General features: G+C 45.8%; 1 long non-coding RNA gene across 2 annotated transcripts in view; it reads right to left on the bottom strand.

Moving 5' to 3' along the window:
* Positions 1-7,655: 7,655 nt before the first annotated feature.
* LOC146870271 (uncharacterized) overlaps positions 7,656-24,742 on the bottom strand; it is a 116,032-nt gene continuing 98,945 nt past the window's right edge. For both annotated transcript variants that reach the window (XR_014959367.1, XR_014959368.1), the window contains 3 exons: positions 19,517-20,083; positions 15,338-15,478; positions 7,656-8,234 (listed from right to left, as the gene is read on the bottom strand). This is a non-coding gene — a long non-coding RNA (uncharacterized LOC146870271). The remainder of the gene's footprint in view (positions 8,235-15,337; positions 15,479-19,516; positions 20,084-24,742) is intronic.

Here is a 24,742-nt window from a genome sequence, read left to right as displayed (position 1 = left end):
CATCAATGTGTTTGTTGAGTTGGTGGAGAACGCATTTCTCCAATGTTTTTGCAAGGAATGGGAGGTTGGAGATAGGTCTGAGGTTGTTAAGATCATTAAGGTCGGCCCATGGTTTCTTGAGAATGGATGTGATTTGTCCTAGTTGAAGGGAGTCTGGAACACAGCCTGAGGTGAGAGAGGAGTTGACGATTTTAGTCCAGAAAGGGGAAATGGTGTGGTTGAGTTCTTTTATAATTGTGGATGGGATGGGGTCCATAGTGTGGGAGGAAGGTTTTAGGTTAGATATTATACTAAAGACCTAATTTTCCGACATTAGCTCAAAGTCGGACCAATGCGCATTGTTTTTTAGCTGAGGCAGGGACCCCACCCCTAAAATTTCCACCCGTACATTACAACATTACAAACAATACAAAGCAATGCATCAATTATAACCCCATCATTTCAACCCATCCGTTAAACAATCTCCCCTGCCTGCCTCTTTACAACTGTCAATCACCAAACATGTGTAACTGAACTATAAATTAACCTGCCTACCCTTTCCCTGTCGATAACCCAACTCCATCAATAACCAAAAAATCTCTGCCAACCCTGGCAAACTTCCAATTACCCCCATCACCCAGAAAGTGGGGGGGAGAAAAACTACCCCTCCATTCTGCCCCCCCAAATAGGCTAGCTGCGGTCCATCTAACATAGATGTGTCTGAACCTTCAAACATCTCGACAACACCTCCCTGATCTCAAGCAAATAGAGGTCAATTCCCAGCCTAGATAGATGCACTCCGTCATCCCTGAAAAATGCCACTGCCTCAAAGCGTATGTCCCTGTGTGTCACTCTTCCAAATCCTAGGTGACGACAAAATCTCGACATTTCAGAATTCACCTTCCTCCGTGCCCTATCAATGGCCCTAGGGTTCAAAGCTCCCCTCCAAACTCTGCGCGGAACCAACTCAGTCCACAAAACACGGCACCCCGACCACTGCTCCCTCAAACATGACAAGTCCCTCTTCATAGCCCTCATCAAGACTACCCCCTTCACACCAAACAAATCGTTCTCGCCAAGGTGAATCAACAACACATCTGGGCACTGACCCTTTAACATCCATTTATTAAGGCAAGGTATCAGTTCCTTCCACAGCATCCCTCCTTTGCCCTTCCAGACAATTTTAAAAAGACGTTCATTAAAACCCAACATTGCACCAAAATAACATCGGCATGCCTAGACCTGCGCCTGTTTGATAAAAGAAAGCCCCACTATCCATATGGTCAACTCCTTCGATTGGGGCCCAGCCACCGTACCTGTAACAAGAAAAACAGAATGAGCCTCACAAAGAGAAGGATGACGCATGCGCCTCCTCCGCAGTCCTCCTTACATAGCGTTGAAAACAGTCAGAAGACCAGCGCCCCAGCCGCATTATCTCCCCCCGCGTCCAGCCCCTGTTATGTGCCTCTGTTGCTGCCCCAATCCTGAAAGAATGCGTCCCATAACTGGCCCCATCCAACCCAATACTGTGCAAAGCCTTCCGCAACACCATGCACAGCTGGTAATCTGTCACCCTCTTCCCATTGTAATGCTTGAAGACCACCTCCTCCTCCGAGCCTCCAGACAACTCTTGCCAACGGCGGGCCTAATGAAGTGGGCACGTAGCAATGGGTACAGCCGCTTCCAACCTAACCTCTTTTCCTACTCCTCTCTGGTCCGTTTTCGAGCTGGCCAACCAAATATGGACCCCCCCCGTCCTCAATGGCCACATCTTTCCAAAGAACACCCTTTTTAACCTTGCTGCCTAAGAGCTCAGAAACTCTAAAAGCCCCAAAAAACATACATACCATAAGGGTTGAGAACAAACAAGCTTCAAAACCGTCCTTACAAACAGCTGGTAAAGCCTCCAGCAATCGGGCTAGCGTCTACCATGAAAGGGGGCTACGCGCCATACTCTCCCCCCCTCTCCCTAGCCAAGCCTTCTAGCATCCTCCTCCCCACTTCCCCCACTTCCCCCGCTGACGGGGTGTAACCCCACAGAAGTTTCCCCATGAAGGCAATGCCCTACAATTTCCCAGCGATGGTAACTTTGGAAAGGCCCCTTTCAATGAGATCCAGGATAAACTGAATCACGTCCTCAGACCACTGCCATACCTCGGGTTGCTTATTGGCGCCAGATGCCAGGAAATTCCTCCAGGCCAGATGATATGCCGCCCATGTAGACGCCGCCAAAGAGCCTACCACCAGTTGTAGCACCCGACGTTGCCTACATACCAAAGATGATCCGGCATTGGGGTAGGTGTCCTGTCCGCCTCCTTGGCCAGCCCACGGAATCTCTCCCACTGTGAACGAGACAAAGCATCCGCTATGTCATTGTCCACGCCTGGTATATGCAATGCCCTGAAAGCAATGTCATGTCTAAGGCAACCTAACACAAAAACCCGCAGCAACTTCAAAATTTGCTTATCTCTTGCAGACTGCCTATTGATGAACTCCACCACCGCCATGTTGTCCACACGAAACAGTACCTTCTTGTGCCAACTCTTCACCCCACAGTGTTGGTGCCACCAGTAACGGGAAAAGCTCTAGGAAAGCCATGCTCCTCCCGCCATCCTTCCACTGTTGTGGCCACTGCTCAGCACACCACCTGCCATGCCAGTATATACCAAAGCCGTCACAGCCCCCTTCATCAGAAAAAATCTGCACGTCCCACTGGACGTCCTCCTCCCTTGCCAAGGGCACTCCATTAAAAGATTGTCAAAAAACTGCCCACATGCGCAAATCCTCCTTCACCCCTTCTGACAGGCGAACATGGTGGTGAGGTAAGTGATGCCCAGCTAGTGTCCGCCCCAGCCGCCTACAAAAAGTCCTCCCCACCCTGACCACTCTGCATGCAAAGTTGAGATGACCGAGGAGTACCTGTACGTCCTTTACTGTTACTTTCTCCTTTGACAGCATTCTGACCAACAGTTCCAACATTTTAACCTTTTTGGCAGCCGGCAAGCGAGCCCGCATTGCCACATAATCAATTTCAATCCCCAAGAAAGACCGAGCCGTACAGGGACCCATTGTCTTCTCCCATGCCAACGGCACCCCCAGTTCTTCCATGAGCTCATGGAACATGTCCAGAGCTGTCTGGCACTCCGTGGAGCCCGGTGAACCGACAAAGAAGTAATCGTCCAAGTAGTGCGTCACCAATGTGTGACCTGTGTGCTGTGTGAAGTACCACTGCAAGAAAGTGCTAAAACATTCAAATAAAGCACACGACATAGAGCAACACATCGGTAAAGCTTTGTCCACGTACCATTTTCCTACAAAATGGATACCCAGAAGATCCCAATCATCTGGATGGACTGGAAGCAACCGAAATGCCGACTTTATGTCACATTTAGCCATCGCTGCAGTTGCACCCGCGGTCACCACAAGTGACATAGCCACGTCAACTGAGGAATATGAAACTGAGGCCGCCTCCTCATCAATAAAATCATTAAAAGAAGACCCCTCTGGCCATGACAGATGCTGAATTAGTCTGTATTGACCCTCCTCTTTTTTAGGCACCACTCCGATTGGTGAAATAATCAAGTTTTCAGTAGGCCAATCATCAAAGGGGCCTGCCATTCTCCCTTCACACACTTCTTTGTTCAATTTGTCTTGCACCACCTGTCTGTGTTCTGAAGTTGATTTTAGGTTATCCGCCCACCGCCTCGGACGTGGCCCTTGGTAACCCAGATGAAACCCTTCTGTAAACCCCTCCAGAAGCACCATCTTTGCCCTCAGATGCCCGTACCCCTGCAAGCCCTCTTCTAGCTTTGCTAACTTAACTGGCGTAGGAGCCTTTGGGCCCAGTACCCTGAGGTCCTTTGCTCCCCCTATTATTCTGGTATTGCTGAGATTGTCCTGATGTGCCTGCGCCTGGCTGCTGCCATTGCTGGCCTCCCTGTGCTTTACCTCCCCAACATTTAACCTGGGGGTGGCGACCGCTACACTTTGAGCACTCGTGCTTAAACCTGCAATACTCCCTCGCGCACAGGCCCTTGTTAAAGTCCCAGCATGCGCCTCCTGCCCCCGTTTGTGTAGCGGCTGCACCTCCCACCCCTCCCCAGGTGGGCTTCCCCTGAAAGGGCCGGTACACCAACGGCAGACCGCTAGCCGTAAATATGGTCTTAACGCCGGACGCAGCCCCCATCATGTGCTGCCACAAATGGGTGTCCAGTTCCCCCCACTTCGCTTTCGGGTCCCAAGCCATATGGGCCTGAAACTCCTCATCATATTGTGCCCAAGCGTAGCCACCGGATGTATGACATTACAACGCGTGTCATTACAACGCGTGCAGTTACATCACATGCGTTACAACGCATGCGATGTTACAACGCTATGCCATTACAACGCAAGTCTTTACATCGACTTGCACTAGATGGCGTGCTAACATTAGAAAAGTGTAATTTACTATTCCAACTCCAGTCCACGTAACAGTAGGGAAGGTGTTGGTATAGTAAACTACACTATTTGTAATGTTAGCACGCCATCTAGCGCAAGTCGATGTAAAGACTTGCGTTGTAATGGCATTGCGTTGTAACATCGCATGCGTTGTAACGCATGTGATGTAAAAGCTGCGCGTGGTAAAATCCGCGTTGTAATGGCTGTTCCCCGTAGCCACCCCCTGTAATCTGTGCCTTTCGAATTACGTCCATGTATTTAAAAATGGCTACGCAGCGCTTGGGGAACTTCTCGCAGTAAACGCTGGCGTAAATTAAAAACGCTGCCGTCCAATTCTCAATGGTCAACGGCACCTTAGGCCTCTTGGCTAACTCATATTCCTCCTCCTAAGAGCCCTCCTTAGACCGAACTTCCCTGTGCAGAAGCTTCAGCATTTCAACGTATTCCCCTTTCCAAATATGCTCCTTGGTTGCCAGCATTAAGTGAGCCCCCAAAGGCTAGAAGTTCCACTTTGGCGAGTAGTCACTTTAGCTCACCAAGGGATCCACCACTACGTCCTTTTATAAAGCTTGATGGATGCTGCGACTCTGCACCACATTTTACTTAAGTTACAGAGTGTGTGTCACATTGAAGGTTTTCAAACGTACCACCATATACTAGAAGCACTTGTTTTAATATTTGACCATACCTTTTTTCTTTCCAGGTAGTTCCTGACACCAACAGGTATTGAGTCTAAATTTGTAGACTATTTACAACGACCACCTCAATAGGTATAGACATTGTAGATATAAAAGTTTTTTTATAAGGTCCTGAAGAATCGCGAGTAGAGATACTCATTGCGAGAAACATGTTGACCAAGTTCTGACAGCTACATACCACTTTAATTAGGGACATTAAACCCGTATGAGTGCTATGTACACACGTTTTTAATCCTAGGTAGGAGGCCACCGGAATAAAATTTGTTTTCACTTGGCACTCCTAACCTTCTTTTAAATCACACTACCTCATATCTACAACTACCAGGCCCCACACCCGCACTTCACCTATAAGGCTGTCGGATAAAAAGATCTCCGCTAAAGTGCCCCTTCGAGGGAGCCCGTCGGGCATTGCACCGCCGGCCCGACGAGGAGCAGCCCAAATGATGAAGCATGACACCTGCAAGGGTGTGTGAGGGCATTTAAATCCGACATATGGATTTTCCAATCAAGTCTACACGGTGCTACTAACTTATGTCAACCTTCTTATTGACATCATTCTCTCTTTAGTGAGGAACTATAGGAACACTTGTTGTTATTTCCCCCCAAAGGCTTTGTCACTCCCATATAGGGCAGTTTTTTAATTTTCAACTCCTTACTCTCCAAAGGTTCCTTACCCCCTTCTGTGTACGTCTACTTTGGCGCCCAGCACTGCTCACCCGTCCCCTGTTCCTACCCCCGTATCCTTAACATACTTTCCTTTGTATAGTCTCCCGTCCCTCTCGCCCCCACCCCCCTCCTCCCCCCGTCCCCACAGAAACCATTATAGGTTTGGCCTGTGTTCTACTGGTCTCACCTGGCTCTAAGGAGGATGCTCGGACAGGCACTGCCCGTTTTGCGGCTGGTTCCGTCCGATCCACTGCCCGAGGAGTCCTCACCGAGGGGCCGTGTTCTCTCGTTAATTCCAACGCTGGTGCCCTTTTGTGCAGTGCCACCGCCGCTGCCTACAAAATACTACGAAGAACATGAGGGCCCCTCCTCATTGTACCGCTATTCCCCTTCCTCGGGGCTATCCTCATCATAATCAAGCACAAGAGGTTCCTCCACCTGGAGCTCATTATTAGCAAACTCAACACCACGGGCCCTACTGGACCCAGCATACCGCATACCGGCCCCACCGGACCCGGCATGCACTCCTTGCGGGGGAGCAGACTGTACATGCCGATACTTCCCCATGCGTTGACCTCTCTGTAATTCCATCTCCGCTGGCATGGCAGACCACCTTGACCTGCTTGTCATTGGGGCCAGCGAGGTCGTGCCGGACCTTCGCGTGCTGACCGCGACGGGATCCCCTGCCGGTATGGATTGCGCCGCATGAGTCTCTACCCTCCCTCCACCTCGGTGCAAGTGGGCCACTCCCCGCCCTACCGAGTCCGCTGCACTGCGACGCTCTGTGCCCTGTAAAGAAAAAGTTTGGACTGATGTGCTGGGTCCCTCACTTCTAAGTAAGATGTCCAGACCCTCCCAAGCTGGGCCTCCCCCTGCCGGATCCAGGTCACCCCCCACCCCGGTATCCCGGCCCCATCCCCCAAGCCAGGTCCCAAGCCCCCAAGGTGGAGGCCACAGAATCCCCCGAGTATATGAGGGACCTGCCCATTCCGCCACTGCTCCACAGCTGAAAGACACCCTCTGGTGCCCCTCCCCCCTCCCACCTGGGCCCATTCCCCATCCCCCTGGAACTCCCCCCAACCAACCAGGTTCCTCCCCTCACAGATCCTGGAGGCGAAAAAAGGAGAGGGCTACCCACATTCCCCTCCCCATCTAACTCCATTACCCCCGCAGAAAAAGGCTCTCTCTCCATGCCTCGATCATGTGTATTGGAACCTCTCATCCCCCCGCCCCCGAGATAGGAGAGGGTAAAGTGGGAATTTCCTGACCCCCCTCCCCCCTGCCGTGCACATTCCCTACCGGACTTCCTGCAGAGGAATCCCTGGTCTCCCCGGCCACCTCCCAGCTGCTTCGCCCCTCCCTCTCACCTAATCGGGTGGCGTGCGGTCCAAGAGACAGGCCGCCGACGCCCCATCAGTTGAAATGCATGCGGCTTCTGAGGCCGTCAGAGAAGCCGTGCGCCTGGTGCAGTTCTGATTACCAAATCTCCCCCTACTTCCACGGACGGAATGATTTCTCAGTCACACGCACATACACACATCACACACTGGTGGGGCCCATAACACCAACATTCATTCTCACAAACTATCCGTGCCTACAGAGGGATATCAAATCCCAAACTACAGATGTTCACTTGGATAGAGGAAACCCCTTCTACTGAATTACCCTAACAGTTCCTCCATCCGGAGGTCGATTAGATCATTTAGTTGTTGTATAGTTTGATGACGCTTTTAACTCTCCCATTAATCAATAAACATTTCAAAGAAATAATCACCCGACAAAGTTCTTCAAATAATGATTTTCTTTATCTAATTAAATGCAGGTTAAATCCTAATAATGCAATATTATCTTTTGTCATATTTACCTATTCTCGCTAATTGTCGTTTTCTAAGTCAGAACTGGTCCTCAGAAAGTTCATCAGAGTTCTAAAGTCTCCGTCCTCTTCTGTCAGCATAAGGATCTCTGATCATCGATTCTCCGTCAATAGTGGTCTCCAGCGAAGAGCAGCAGCATAGAGTGTAGCCCCTTCCCTCTCTAGACTACTAATATTTATACTAAAATTTACATATAACGGTAACATTTTCTCAATTCCCAGGCAAATGATTGGCTGAATTCAAATGCATCTCAATACATTAGGAAACATTTTCTAATTTTCTCATGTGGAAGAAGTTTTACAGTAGGCGTATGGGAAAGACTGTTCCCAGGTACAAATTGTATCTCTTCGTTGGTAACCGGTAGAGTTCGGTAGTTCATTTGCAATTTGCAACATTAGCTTCAGGTTCAGGGACATTGGCACCTCGCCCAGGGTAGTCTTCATGGGCATGGTCTGACTGTCACACAAGGGACACGAACGAAGTCAGTGCAGGCGCCTTTCTTCATTGTTCAAATGATGAAGTCATGTACTTTAGTTAGGTTTCAGTCGGCGGCCATCTTTTGGTAGGCCAGAATAGTCAACTTTAAGCAAAGAAACACAAAATCGTAATTAATACATAGAAATGATTAAAACAATGTTATTCCCTTGCTAATACCCTTATGTGTATGTATTTATCTATCCCATATGCAACAGTCAAAGCCGTTAATGCTGGTTTATTTAAGCGCAAATCACATTAACACTGCTCAAGCAACATTTATCGTTTAATATGCTTAGTTCACTTATTAATTTAAGCCATGCAAATGCATTCCCAAGTGTATTCTCTTTGTTAATAAGGTTGATTTAGTACCATTACATCAATCAATTAATTATTAGAATTAATTATTAATCATTTTAATATAAACTTATATAAATGGATTGGGTATATAAAAAGAAAACATTTTACCCGCTCCATCAATCCCCCCTTTGGTGATTTTATCACCACAAACAAAACCCACAAAAATCAATTTATTTCCCCTTTTACAGAAATGTGAAATGTTTTCTTGCTCAATTAGAATTCTGTTTCCTTTTCATCTTCTCTTTTGGTTTTGTCATACATATTCTCCTTCCATTCTTCCAATTCTATTTCATTAAGATCTCTTTCTGATTTCTTTTCCTTCTTTTTGTAAATTTCTCGTTTAACCTTCTTTTTATTTCTTCTATGTCTACAACACATACATCCTAATCTAAGTATTAATAATACGAAAATCACACATGTTAATGGAAATAATATTTTCCCTATTATCGTACTACCTAATTTACCTAATAAAGCTTTAATAGCAGCCATCTTATTACTAATTCTAGTCCAGATACTTTCAACCTCCAGTGATTTTATTTCATCATGCAATTCTGTAATAGTTCTAATATAGACTTTTAGATCTTTGCTTTCATCAGAAATTTAAGTGCAACAATGTTGAACTTTCAGCATTCCACAGACTCCACCCTCTTTTGCCAATAGGATATCAAGGGCAAGTCGATTCTGCATAATCATAGCACGCATGGCAACCAGCTCAGTGTTTACCAAAAGAAATCCTCCAGCGGTGCTTGTTGACAAGCGATCCACTATGGTTGACAATTTCCGAATATTATTTGCATTCAAAGTTATTCCCACTGCTGGTATCAAGGCTCCAAAAATATCACCTACAATTTCTAACCAGGTTTCTCTTCTGCTACGCATTAGTAGGTTATTTGGTCCACTATTTTCTACTCTATCCATTTGAAAGATCTTTGGAAAGACCAGGCCAACATAACATGTGCCATACCAATGGTCGGGCAACCTGTAGTAAGCCTTGTTCCCACAAATATAGTACAGTCCAGGGAAAACTGGATCTTCTCCGCCTCTAAATCCCCATCCAGATGCAATAAAATATGTATCATGACACTCACTCGTCCCTATATAATAATAATCATATTGGGATCTTTCCCTCATAATGCATAATTTTCCTTTCTGTGGTGAATCTATAGCTATTGTTGGTCTAGCATCACCCTTTGTCTCCTTTTTTCCATCTATTTCCCAAATGTTTTCCCCTTCTTTATGTCCTTCTGCATTCTTGTGTATTTTCAATCTCCTCTCTTCAACCATATCCAAAAATGTTTTCTCTTCTGTCTTCAAACTGCAAGTTAATTTGTTCTTAAAAATATATTCTAAAGTTAGTTCTTTAGTTTCTATAAAAATCTCACCTAATACATTAGCAGCTTTAGCTGGATTCAATTCTTTATTCATGGGCAATTGTCCAAGAATATTATCTATATTAGACAAATTATATTCTAATTTCCCTATTTGATAAAATATACTAGTTAAAATGCTACATGTTATTCCATAAGTTGCTGGGAGGTGATGATAAGTCACCCCTTCTGAAACAGAGGCAGGTAATTGCATACATACGTAGCAATCCCTTACGTCCATTGTTTTTACATATTCATACAATAATCTTGAAAAAACATTGCTAGAAAAATCAGTTATTGACCTATCCTTGTGCATATGCTCAGTGCTTGTTCTAAATGGAACTACCTTTTGTGAACTTTTCACTATGTTAGTCATATTCTCTGTATGTCCCTCTAATGTATCTAAAGTTACTTAAAAAGAGATCAAAATAGCGATACGCTCCAAAGAAGCATTAACCTCTTCTGTGCCCATGACGAGATAGTCTCGTCATGGAGCACGGTCGCGCTGTGCCCATGATGAGACTATCTCGTCATGAAACCCACCCACTAATAAAACGCCCGGCACAGGAGGGGGAAAGGGCGTGGCACAGAAGGGGTTAATAGTCCTGTACAACAACAACATGTCTTGCACCATCTTCTCATAAAGGTACATCTACTCTTGTTATCATCTATGTTAGCCATCTTGTTAAAATTAACCGTGTCTTTTGACTTGGCCTCTTCTACTCCGCCTCTTGTAGCTTTTCTACAAGAACTAAGACCTTATCAGGTGATCTAAATACTCCAATTTCTTATTCAATCCTTTATATTTCTACAAGGACCTGTTTGAATTTACTCAGCTTGGCCTCTCGTCGTTTTTCACTTCTTTCTCGTCATCCACATACAGAATTTCCTGATCTACCGCTTCTTCTCCGATATCAGATAAGATAACTCTCAGGATTTCCTCTGTTTCTTCTTCCTTTACCACTCTCAGTAAAGTCTCCTCTGGATTTCCTTGACTATCTACCTCTTCTCCTTGTTCAGGCAGTGCCACGTACGTCCATTCAGGTGACCTATACTTCTGGTTTGGTTTTCTCGCTTGTTTGTTTGCTTCAGACACTTCTGTCTCTCCCTCTTTCTCTTTGTGCTGACTGGTTACTTCATTCACTTGTTCAGCTTCTGAGGGTTTGACTCGTGTCAATCGATATCTCAGTCTCTTAATTTTGTTTGGCCAAAGATCTCCTTTAGCATTCCTTCTTGTTTTGCCGTCTTTACTGTTTCTTTCCTCAATCCAAGTTCTCTTTCTTAGAACTCGACCCTCTGGTATTTCAGTTTCACTGTCTTGAGATTCTGTCTCGTTCGTTTTTTTTTTTTCAACAGTCTCTTTTTCCACCTCTTGTGTTGGCCCTACTTCTGTCCCTCCTCGGGTCTCCGGCATGCAATTTTCCTGCGGACTACTTGTCCCTTCACCTAGCTGGGTGTTGCAGTTCCCTACACCTCCTCGGGGTTTTTCCGCAATCTGTCCCTCTCTCTCTGTGACTGTCCCTTCTTCTCCTTCCAATATTTTCTCAGGTGGAACTTCTTCTATTCTCATTTGGTGTAAATGTTACTTCTGACTGGAGATTCTTTGCTTTCCTTTTCTTCTTTCTGTGCTCACCATTGGCGTTTTGTTCGCCTCCAGAATCTGAACCATCTGAAATCTGCAATCTTTTCCTCAGAATTTCTTCTCTTGGAGTCTGAACTAGTCTTGGCTCATTTTCCCCCCTTTCAGGATTTTCCTTTGACTTTGTATTCTCATTGCCTGACTCATCACTTGATTCTGATTCATCGAAATATTCTTTTCCATTGCTATCTGCTGGATTTGGAACTCTCAAAGTGTGACTCGCATGTATCCAATTTTTCAATCCAGCACACTTCACAGCAGGGGTTGTGGTCAAGATGACTTGCCTTGGCCTTCCCCACCTCGGAACCAAGCAATTTCTTCTTCTGTGGACTTTTATTCTCACCCAGTCCCCTGGGCTCAAATCATGGGCTGGATTCTCTTCAAGTGTGGTGGCATCCGCTCCAACCTGGTGAAACACGGAATGGACTGCGTCAGCCAGGCCTTTACAGTAATCCAAAATCATGTCATCAGTTATAGTCATCAGCTTGTTGACTGGTACAAACACGTGTCTCATAGCGCGTCCCATGATGATCTCGTGGGGACTCAAACCTGTAGTTCTGTCTGGAGTAGACCTAATGGTCATCAAAACTAGAGGCAAGACATCAGGCCCTTTCATTCCTGTGGCTAAACACATCTTCCCTATTCTGTTTTTGATGGTACCATTCATTTGTTCAACCACACCAGAAGCCTCTGGTCGGTAGGCACAATGCAGCTTTTGTTGTACACCCAATGCTTCACAAATCAATTTCATGATCTCATTGTAAAAGTGTCCTCTGTCTGATTCTATGGTTATTGGGAACCCGTACCTTGGGATGAATTCCCTCAACAAGAGCTTGGCCACTGTGATTCCATCATTTCTTCTGGTTGGGTATGCTTCCACCCACCTAGAGAACAGACATACTACCACCAAAACATACCCCAGCTTGTTATAAGGGGGCATTTCAATGAAATCTACTTGCATTCTGGTGAAAGGTCCTCCCTCCCGACCTATGGTGCCTAGACTCACCACAGTTTTCCTACCAGGATTGTACTGCCGACATATCAGGCATCTTTGACAGAGACTTTCTGCTATCAACCTGAATTTTGCATTGTACCAGGTCTGCTTAAAAGCCCTTATCATGGCATCCCTTCCCAGATGTCCTTGGCCATGATACATCCATGCCATGGTTGCCATCATGCTATCAGGCATTACTGGTCTTCCATCCCGATAGACCCACACATTATCTTTTTCCCTGGGTGCACAACCTGCTTTTACCCACTGCTTCATTTCTTCATCACCTGCTTCATCCTGTAACTGCCTCACTTCATCCCATGTTCCCACAACGTTAGTAAACATTAAGGAGCAAGAAGACATTTCCCTTTCCTTTGATCGATTAATAGAATATTGGTTTCGGGCACAAAACTGAGCCATGTCATTTGCAAAGCGATTCCCTGTAGTGATGTAATCACTACCTTGACCATGAGCAGCACATTTCACCACAGCCAGTTCTTTGGGAATTTGTATTGCCTCAAGCAATTTTCCAACCACTTCTGCATTCCTTATGGGAGTTCCACTTGAGGTCAGGAAACCTCTTTGTAGCCATAATTGGCCAAAGTCGTGGACAACTCCGAAGCCAGTCACTCTCACATTCCTCCCAATTTTGCATGCTTTTGTCAATGCCACTATTTCTGCTACTTGAGCAGATTTAACTCCTTTCAAGAGTGATGCTTCTATAACTGCTGAAACTGTGCATACTGCATATGCTGCGCTCAACACTCCTTCATCTGTTCTCAGGCATGATCCATCCACAAAAAACACATAATCACTTTCAGGCAATGGCAGATCTCTTATGTCGGGTCGAGGTTTCGTGCAATAGCAAGCACATCCAGACAATCATGATCAACATCCTCTCTTACTTCCACTCTCTCTGCATCAGGCAAAAGTGTAGCTAGATTCACATTCCTACATCTTTCCAGACTCACATTGGTTACACCTAGAATGACCTTCTCATACTTAGTCAGCCGACTATGTGACATGAACTGTGTTCGACTCCTTGTTAAAAGGATCGCCACACTGTGAGGTACAAACACTCTTACTGGATACCCAATCACGATTCCCTCACTCTGCTCTAGGCTTCGGCATGTAGCAGCTACTGCTTTCAGACATCCGGGCAGACCTATCGCCACTGGATCTAACATTGACGAGAAATATGCCACTGGTCTCCTTTGCCTTCCATGTTTCTGTATTAACACTGAGTGCGCACATCCGTTTCTCTCACTGCAGTATAGTTCAAATTCTTTCTCATAGTCTGGCATTCCCAGAGCTGGGGCTTCACAAAGACTGTTCTTCAGCTGTCTGAATGCTGCCAATTCTTCTTTGTTCAGTTCGAGGGGGGTCTTTAACCTCACTTTTTGTCAATTTTACCAATGGTTTGGCAATCAGGGAAAAGTTACTTATCCACTGACAACAGTAACCAACCATTCCTAGGAACATTCACCTCTCTTTGGGTCATTGGAGCTCTCATTCCTCTAATGATTTTGATCCTGTCTATTGTTACTTTTCTCAGCCCTTTTTCGATAGTATGACCCAAATATTGTACTTCTTTTTTACAGTATTGCAATTTTGTCGGAGATAACTTCAGTCCTCCATCTGCCAAATGATTCAACAAAGCTAGGGTGTCGGTTTCACAGGCCTCACGTGTCTTTGACGCCACTAATAGGTCGTCAATATATTGGACCAAAACTGAATTCTTAGGCATGGTAAGACTTTCCAGAGATTTCTTTAGAAACTGATTGAAAATGGAGGGGCTCTCTGTGTACCCCTGTGGGATTCGGCACCATGCCAAAATACGCTCTCCAAACCGAAATGCAAAAAGCGGCTGGCTGTCATGATGCAACTGAATGGAAAAGAAAGCATGACACAAATCAATTACTGTGTACCATTCTGCATCATGAGGAATCTGATATAAAATTACTGATGGATTTGGAACAATGGGACAACATGACAACAATCTTGTTAATCTTTCTCACATCTTGCACAATCCTGAACTTCCCACTCGGCTTTTTCAGTCCCATTATAGGCGAGTTACATGGACTGCTCAATATTTCTCTTAACACTCCTTGCTGGATCATGTTCTCAATCAAAGGGGTTACTCCTGTAATTATTTCGGGTGTCAGTCTGTATTGTGGAATGTTTGGGAAAACTGCTCCTTCCTTTACAGCGATTCTCACTGGATCTATGTTTCTCATCAGGCCTACATCTTCTCCAGCGAAATCCCAGACTGCTGCCTTCACTGTCTGTTTCAATTTTGGGGGTAATTCATCTGGATTGAATATGGCATAGGTTCCAGTAACCTCACTCTCTCTGTTAGCTATGGTCATTTTATACAGAACATCCTCATCTGGTGTTTCAAAGGCTATTCCGTCTGGTGTACAAAATATGGTGCAATTCATTTTGCACAACAAATCTCTACCTAGCAAATTCACAGGACTGGTGTCACACACTACAAATCGGTGCATGTCTGAAAATTTCCCTATTCTGACCTTTACCGGTTCAGTTAGGTACGTTCTAATCTGGGTATTTGATACACCAACTACTTGGATTGTTTCATCCGAAAGAGGAAGATTTTTCACGTCTGCCGATCTGCCAGTAGATCGCGTAGCTCCAGTGTCTACTAGAAAAGTAATGTTTTCATCATTAACTTTCCCATCCACAAATGGTCCTGTCTGATCTATTTCTAGAGATGCGCCAAGTACGCACCCTGCTTCCTTTTTTCGGCACCGTCAATAAATCTCTTCTGACTCACTCTCGTCATTTTGCAGCCAATATTGTGACACAGAGTTCGCGCGTAGCGGTTTGTTTACCTGTTCTTCATTGTAGAATCCCGTCTCCTTACTATATCTCTGGGTGTTCCGGCTCTGCAGTAAGGGCGGTTTTGGCACCTGATTCTGTGGATTAACAGCCTTCTGCTGTTGTGGCGGTGGTCCACTCCCCTCACACTGCACCTGTGGATTCAATGATGGATTTTCATTATTAGTACCTGGTGGATATTTACACTCGGATTTCCAGTGCCCTAACCTTCCACAATTGTGGCATGGAAACTTCTTTTTAGCTTCTTCTATATTACCTTTCCCCTTTCCTGGGCCAAATCTCGGTTTAATGCCTGGATTATTAGCTTGTTCAACCAGCTGAGCTTCCTGTCTCTCTGCAACTTTCACTTGAGCCCACATTGCCTTTTCTTTTAGCTTTCGCTGCTTTGACTCAATCTCATCGCTAAAGTATTTAGCATGCCTTAGGATTTCATCTATTTTCTTGCTCTGCCAGTCCACAGTGTGTTGCTTAATCATTTCCCCAATCTCAGGGCGCAGACCATACACAAATCTGTACACAAAATGACTCAGGTCCTTCTCTCCCAGATTGTCATCCCCACTGAACTGTTTGAACGCTAATATTAGCCTTTCATAGTATGCGTGAACTGACTCTTTCGCTTCTTGATGGGTTCGATCTATTTTAACCCAGTCTGTTTCTTTGGGAGGCACTTTATTTTTCAAGAACACCATGACCTGTTCATATTTCTTCATTACCTCTGGGTCTGGTGCGCCTGTTTTGGGATCTCTCGGGTATTCTTTAGTTGGCCAATCTATGACTATCTTGCATTCTACCCACAAGTCTGCTGGCACTATTATATCAAACAGACTATTCAGATCAACCCACAGCACTTTTGACAATTTAACAAATCTGTCTACCTGTCTGTACCACTCGACCGGCTTTTCCCGTAATCGAGGGAAGTCATTTGTAAATGACAAAATGTCCTGTCTGGTCCATGGGACATGCACATATCCCCCTCCTGGAATCTCTCTCATGGGGAACTCTGTCACTACCTTTTCCTTTTCTCTCACAGGAAACGCTGGAAATGTTTTGTCCGAGGTGTCATCCCGCTTCCTATACCACCTGCTTTTCCATTTGTCCACATCTCCCCATTTCCTCAACACTGTGATTATGTCCCTAATCTGCCCTATTCGTCCTGCAGTGTTCAGATTCTCAATGTCTTTTTCTGTAAAATCCACTCGGTATGGCTTCTGTAAAGCTTTTACCTTGTCCATGTCAATTCCCATTTCACTTGCTATTTCTGCTAGTCTGTCATGTAAATTCTTTGCTCTCCAGGTGACACCTTTGCACAAAAACAATAGTTCCTCATCTTGGTAATTTTTCAGCTTTTCTGTGGGGATGGTCCCTACTATCAATTCTTCTAACACCATCCGTAATTTTGCCACATCAATGGTATGGGATTCTTTCTCTTTACCCTGCAAGCCCTTCAGCCATTCGCTCAATTCGTCGGTGGTTATACCCACTGATTTTTCTACATTTCCTGGTTCCGTCAGTCTCTGTGGTTCTAATATTGATCCTCCTACCATTCGGCTTCTCTCTACAGTATCAGGACAATAAAATGGGTTATTTGACACATGTAATTCACCTTCACTCATAGTGTGTCTCCAGGAATTCTCTTTTGCTCTCATCAGGGGCTGTTCTGTCTGTCTATTGTTCACATACGGGACTGTTAGTCCGTGCTCACTGTCTCTCTGCTTTTCAAAAATAGGCATAACAGGACCTATGGTCACAGGGACGGTGACTGCTTCTAGATTTTTCGTCAATTCTCTTATTTTCTCTGTCAGTTCTAATGTGGTTTTTGCTAGTTCCCTGGAATTTTCACTCTCTACCCTATTTTCCTTTCCCCGTTCCCTAAGAAAATTCCTTCTTTTTACCTCCGGAGTCACATCTTCTGTCTTAATGATTCTCAGAGTCTCCCTTACTGGTGTATCCGCGGTTGGTGTTTCTGATTCCTGCCTGTACGGAGGTGGGCTTTTGTAAAACATATCATCTAAGACATCATCATCCGTTTCGTTTGCCCCGTACCTCCTGGTTTCTACATGGTTTTTCTTCTCTATGCATTTTCTTCCCTCACTTTCCCCTGCAGTTCTCACTGGGAACAATCCTTCAGTCATACTTGCGTCTCGCCACCTTCTCATTCGGTCACAATGAGTTTCGCGATCATTTGGCCGTCCGAACATATATCGATATCTACTGCCATTTCTCTGTTTTTCTCGCTCATGCATCTCGTCTTCCCACTGTGTCAACGACTCAAACTGCGTAGGCCTAGGTCGCGGATCTAAGCTCATCATCCTCTCCCGTAAGTTCCTTAATATTGCCAAATTAAAGGAACCATTTTCTGGAAACGCTAAAACTCCGTCTTCCTTTGTATACTTCGCCCAATTGTCTAACCAGATGCAATTAAGGTACCCATACTTCGCAACCATGAAGGATGCGGGAGTTTTCGTCGGAGGGATCAACTGTCCTTCCCTTGTCACAATCTCTTTGTCTTTTACGAACCACTCCTTAATTTTACTAAATAGGGATTTCTTCTTCTTTTCGGCTGAATGTTAATACATATCCCTTCTTTCGTGAACCCCTAAGGTTTTCCGTCAACTATACGGTCTCTAGTCCAATAGCAACGCAACTCTTACTAACGCACCAATCCTGGAGCGTCTACGTCACTGTCACAATTTCCAATCCCTGCACGACTCACACTAACGCACCAATCCTGGAGCATCTACGTCACTGACTAGCTGTCCAATCCCAGCGCGGTCTTCCTGACGTCAGCAGTCGCTGCAGCAGCTCCTGCTCCTGACTCCTATCTCCAGTCTACCCCTCCTTTACAAAACTACTCGGTAGACTTTGTTTCAATTTTACAATACTTGTTAGTTACAACATACAAACATCTCCATTGTCTGCTCCGCTAACCACAGAATAGCAAAAGACCTTTCCCACGAGAATCCTGTTTTTCCGAGAGCGGCGCTTACCTCTGCCCTACTGCAGAATCTTTACGTCCGTTGGCAAAGTAGCACATCCCTCTACTTCACCCTTCTACCAAACATCAATTAACTGTTTTCTCCGGAATTAAGACACATAGTTGGAAACGCAATGCTCCTGAGAAATAAATCCAGAGTTCCGCAATTAATCCGAATGCTATTTCATTCACGCACTTTCACACAAGAAAATATAGTTCATTCACACAGAATCCTGTCTTTTCCGAGAACAGCGAACAGTCTGTCCTACTACAGAATTATATCATACGTTAACAAAGCAGCGCTTACCTCTACTTTGTCCTTCTAACAAGCTCAGAGGACACCTGCTACCTTTTCAGTGATAAGCGTTATCGGTATGCCAATTGGTTTCCTGGTACCTAAGACCAAAATTTCACAGGTAACCCTTTGCTATCATTCACACTTTTCTCATACAGAAATATCACTAATGGTAACACTCGGCAATGCTACCGAATCGAACCCAGACAATGCATCGTGCAACTTCAATTGTCACACGTTTCTCCCGTGTACCTACGGGCAACCACAATTCTGTCTCTCCCCAGAGCAGCACTTACCTCTGCTCTGCTACGGAACTGTTGAACTGTTACCAATTCCCGACTTCCTACCTCCCAGAAGCCATACAGACGACATAGAACTCAAGACGACTTCAACATATAGTGTTAGTACATATATCAATACCAATCAATAATCGATAAGCTATATACATGCCAAAATCATCAAACCAAAACAATAAAAACCATCTCTAGCTACCAGAAATACTGGTGCAGTTCTGATTACCAAATCTCCCCCTACTTCCACGGACGGAATGATTTCTCAGTCACACGCACATACACACATCACACACTGGTGGGGCCCATAACACCAACATTCATTCTCACAAACTATCCGTGCCTACAGAGGGATATCAAATCCCGAACTACAGCTGTTCACTTGGATAGAGGAAACCCCTTCTACTGAATTACCCTAACAGTTCCTCCATCCGGAGGTCGATTAGATCATTTAGTTGTTGTATAGTTTGATGACGCTTTTAACTCTCCCATTAATCAATAAACATTTCAAAGAAATAATCACCCGACACAGTTCTTCAAATAATGATTTTCTTTATCTAATTAAATGCAGGTAAAATCCTGATAATGCAATATTATCTTTTGTCATATTTACCTATTCTCGCTAATTGTCGTTTTCTAAGTCAGAACTGGTCCTCAGAAAGTTCATCAGAGTTCTAAAGTCTCCGTCCTCTTCTGTCAGCATAAGGATCTCTGATCATCGATTCTCCGTCAATAGTGGTCTCCAGCGAAGAGCAGCAGCATAGAGTGTAGCCCCTTCCCTCTCTAGACTACTAACATTTATACTAAAATTTGCATATAACGGTAACATTTTCTCAATTCCCAGGCAAATGATTGGCTGAATTCAAATGCATCTCAATACATTAGGAAACATTTTCTAATTTTCTCATGTGGAAGAAGTTTTACAGTAGGCGTATGGGAAAGACTGTTCCCAGGTACAAATTGAGTTCGGTAGTTCATTTGCAATTTGCAACATTAGCTTCAGGTTCAGGGACATTGGCACCTCGCCCAGGGTAGTCTTCATGGACATGGTCTGACAGGTCACACAAGGGACACGAACGAAGTCAGTGCAGGCGCCTTTCTCCATTGTTCAAATGATGAAGTCATGTACTTTAGTTAGGTTTCAGTCGGCGGCCATCTTTTGGTAGGCCAGAATAGTCAACTTTAAGCAAAGAAACACAAAATCGTAATTAATACATAGAAATGATTAAAACAGTGTTAATCCCTTGCTAATACCCTTATGTGTATGTATTTATCTAGCCATATGCAACAGTCAAAGCCGTTAATGCTGGTTTATTTAAGCGCAAATCACATTAACACTGCTCAAGCAACATTTATCGTTTAATATGCATACAGCTTAGTTCACTTATTAATTTAAGCCATGCAAATGCATTCCCAAGTGTATTCTCTTTGTTAATAAGGTTGATTTAGTACCATCACATCAATCAATTAATTATTAGAATTAATTATTAATCATTTTCATATAAACTTATATAAATGGATTGGGTGCAACAAGCGTCGAGGCCTGCAGGGCATCCCGCGGTTCTGCTGCTGGAGCCACGCGCCTCATCAGAGCTTCCCCGTTCCCCGGCACCGTATCCGACGATGACCCGGTGCCCTCCCCGCATACGCCAGGGCCGCCTTCTTGCCACGTGGGCAGCCCCGCACACTCACCGGGGAGATGCGACAGCGTTTTGGGGAAGTGCAGGGGGCCACCGCGGCCGCAACGCCGGCAGAAGACTGGCTCGCAGGACATGCAGGCATTGCGCCCACCACCATATCTATCCTGCCCGCATCACTCCGCAACCGGAGGGCCTCCAGGACACGATAATCTTCCATTGCGAGGTAAGAGTGCTACGGACTTCAATATCGCCCTGAAATACAAACTCACTAAACTACCACTAATCTGCCTATCAAAGAATCCTAAAATACTAATCAAAAACGAATCTACGCCTAAGCTCCCAGCCACCAGGTCACCATACCTAAAATGGTGGCCAGGAGCAGGAGCCCAAAGCCTTTATCATTGGGCTACAATTGGGCCATAAAAATACATAGCCCAAAACAAAATGGCTGGCATGAAGCCTGCCCCCCCCCACGCCCCTCCCAATCTGCCCGGGGTGGGGGGGACCCCCCTGCGGTCGGCTACACCCCACAAGCCTCCCAAACCGTCGGATGGGATTAGGTGTGCCTTAGTATGGACATAGATAATAAACAGGCAAGAGGACCTCCAGGAACCCGGAAGTGACTGCCGGCAACCAAAGATGAGAAAGCGAACTAGGGAGAGAACTTACTGTGGGTTAGTGAAGGTCAGTCGAGCCCTTGGGGTTGATAAATAAGCATGGTATGTTCAACTGTTTCAAAGGGCAAAGATAACCAATGGATGGGGGAGGTGCAGGATTCGAAGGAATAACAGTTGTATGTAAAAATCGAAAAATTAGTCTTAAGTCTGTTCATGACTATTTCTCAGTTTTACGCCCTTGCAGAGACCAAGTAACTTTGTGGTTAGAATGTCACAGCAGTCACTTCTAGCTTTCATATCTCCCATGAGAAACTGGGTTTCAAAGCAGAAGGAAAAGGCAAGTGTATTTGCCTTCAGGGTCAAACATTCAAACTGTTTTCAAAATATTAATTTTGCTGAAACAGAAAAAATTAACAGCCGTGCTGAGGAACCTATAGGGTATCTATCCAAGCCGTGCACTAGAATTAGGGCACAACACCCCCTTCCTCAAAAAATCGCAAATAAAAATATCCACGCCGCTATTGTGAGGTCCGTTGAACCCTTATTGTCGCAGAGCAAAAAACAGAAGAAAAAAAACGCGTAAACGATCACTTACATTCAAAGCTGGCTCAATCACATGAAACTTGTTTATAGCAACGTGTAGACGGCAAACCGAGGCGACTATGACTGACAACATCATATCTTGTGAATCCGGAAGAGCAAAGCTTATGTCTTCTTTAGCGCCGCCGGGTATGTGTCAAATTAATTATTGTTTGAAGACCTGGCTGACTTTAAAGTTCCTTTTACCTTGTTTTGTTCTCGTCTGTTCACCGGGAGCACTTCTCCCGGCTCCACCTCCTCTGGTGCGCGGTGCCCGTCCGTGCGAGCGGGCCCGCCCACCTATTTCCGGTGAGGTTAGCGCTCTAGTTTTCGCGCCTCTACTGCCTACATAGCTCACGCTGGCGCGAGCGCGCCGGCAGCGCCAGAGGCGCGCCAAAGGCAAGCCCGTCTGCGCCCGTCCGCGCCAGACGTCCTGCCCTTGGTCGCCAAGCACCCTCTGCATTATACTCGGGAGAGGATGATGATGCTACAGGTGAGAAGTATCCCCCAATGTATTCCCCTATATGGGCATGAGGACATATGCAACTATCGGTGCCCGGGCTGTCACTACTCGGTGATCAGAGAGGCCAGTATTGTTGGAGGTGAGCTACTTACCGTCCCATGTAGGACTGGGGATAGAATAAGGGTGGGGGGTGGATCGGAGACTGCTCCATACGACTCACAGGCCCGAGCATCTATCCCTACCTCACAGGCACACTTAGGTAATCACCTGCTAGGGATTCTCTTAAACGCACGTTCCGTGACTAAACATCATGTAGAACTGGAGCTGCTGCTAACGGCTCTTTCCACAGACCTGGCTTTTATCACAGAAACGTGGACCAATGTGGCCTCCTGCCCAGATTGGAACTCGGCTCTGCCCCCAGGCTATGCGCTATACTGCCTGGATAGAAAGGACGGCAGAGGGGGCGGTTTAGCTATCATCTATAGAGACCACCTGAAGTTACAGGTTGAGGTGGTTGAAAACTTGGATGCTGAAGCATTACAATTCAGTATTTTTTCTAAAGATATAACTGTCTCCCATGGGCTTTTAGTCTACAGACCGCCTGGACCACAGGCCGTCTTTTTGGGGGCCCTCCAAAAACATCTGGAGTCGTGCACCAAGTTCGAGCCTTATATCATTCTTGGGGACTTCAACTTTCATCTGGAGGTCAAGAATCTCTCGGACACTGCCAGATTGTTGGACAGTATGGAGGGATATGGTCTCAGGCAGTTGGTCTCCGACCCGACCCATATTGGGGGACATACGTTGGATGGTCTTTTTTCTAGCCATCCTGACCTATTATATCTTGGGACAGAAGCTCTTCCGTGGACTGACCATCGAGCTGTGCTTTTTAGTGTTGGAGTTCAGACTAGACTTGGAGGGGGTCCGCAGAGACCTGCCAGAATTATGTTTAGGATATGGAGTAGAATCACACATTCTTCCCTTCTTGAGATGCTGGGTACCCCCCCCCACTACCCTGGACACTGATAATGACACAGCCACTGCGCAGTTTACGGACTGGATCACTAATGCTGTTAATCAGGTCGCTCCTCTCCAGGTAGCCACCCAGAACAGACGTTTGCCTGGTGCCCCTTGGTACGGCCAAAAGTTGAAACGTCTCAAGGTGGAATGTAGGCGGCAGGAATGGTTGTGGAGAGTAAGTTACGACAGGATCTGTAAGCAAGCTTATGGTCTGGCATTGTCTAACTATAAACTCGCCATTCAGAATGCTAAGAGGGATTACTTCTCTCGGAAAATCTCAGAGGCTGGCAATTCGTCCAAGGAACTGTTTAAAACAGTATCTTCCTTGGCGAATTCCCAACAGACGAGCCAGTTCAGACCTGATCAGTTGTTCTGCGATCAGCTAGCCGATTTTTTTAAAAAAAAGGTCACTACTATCTATGCTGATCTACTAAACACTGTAGGTCTCCCGTCTCCCCCTCTCGAGATATCCAGCTGCAGCCTGTCAACTATCCCTCCCTTGTCCAGTGATCAGGTTGGGATTCTTTTGGGCTCTATAAAAATCAGGAGCCGCATCAGACCCCTGTCCGCCTTATATTTTACTCCAGGCCGTTGACAAGGTCATACCTACTCTTGCGGCTTTGATCAATCAAGTACTAGCCGCGGGACATTATCCAAGTATGTGGAAAACGGCGAGCATAAAACCCCTTTTGAAGAAATCCTCGCTTGACCCCGCAGAATTTTCTTGTTACCGTCCTATTTCCGGCCTTCCTCTAGTGGCTAAAATCGCCAAGAAGGCCATAAACCAGAGTCTGATGGAGCACCTCGATAATAACGATATACTGGATAGGTCTCAGCACGGCTTCCGACCCAGACACTCCACGGAATCGGCTCTCATAACCACAGCCGAGGGGATTAGAGATGCAGTGGATGGAGGGGGCGAGCGGTGCTTGTCCTTCTGGACCTGTCCGCTCCGTTCGATACCTTCAACCATGAGGCACTGCTCCAGTGTCTAAAGGGAGTTGGGATTGTGGACTGTGTGTGGGCACTATTGGCGTCCTTCTTAGATAATCGTACACAAAGCCTACAATGGTCCGGGTTACGTTCGGCCAATTTTTCCCTCCCGTGCAGAGTCCCGCAAGGGTCAGCGTTATCCCCGACCCTTTTTAATATCTATGTTAGACCTCTGGCTAGTTTGGTCAGACGTCATGGATTCACGCTGGTATCCTATGCGGATGATTCGCAGTTAGTAATATCAACTGTGGAACACCCCAACCAAACAGCGGCCAAGTTTCATGCTTGCCTTATTGACGTGATGGATTGGATGCGCCTGAGCTTTTTAAAGATCAACACTGAGAAGACGGAAGTGATGGAGTTTGGGAAGGGTCCTTCAATCTGGAACTCCCTCTGGTGGCCGGCGGCAGCTGGGCAATGCCCCCTCCCGGTCACTAAGGTAAGGAACCTGGGTGTGATTCTGGATGATAAATTGGATATGTCTGCCCAGATCAATAGCTTAACGTCATCATGTTTTTTTCTCCTAA

The sequence above is a fragment of the Triturus cristatus genome, chromosome 1_1 (genome assembly GCF_964204655.1).
Source record: "Triturus cristatus chromosome 1_1, aTriCri1.1, whole genome shotgun sequence".
Classification (NCBI taxonomy): Eukaryota; Metazoa; Chordata; class Amphibia; order Caudata; family Salamandridae; genus Triturus; species Triturus cristatus.
This window is presented reverse-complemented; position numbering and strand designations above follow the sequence as displayed.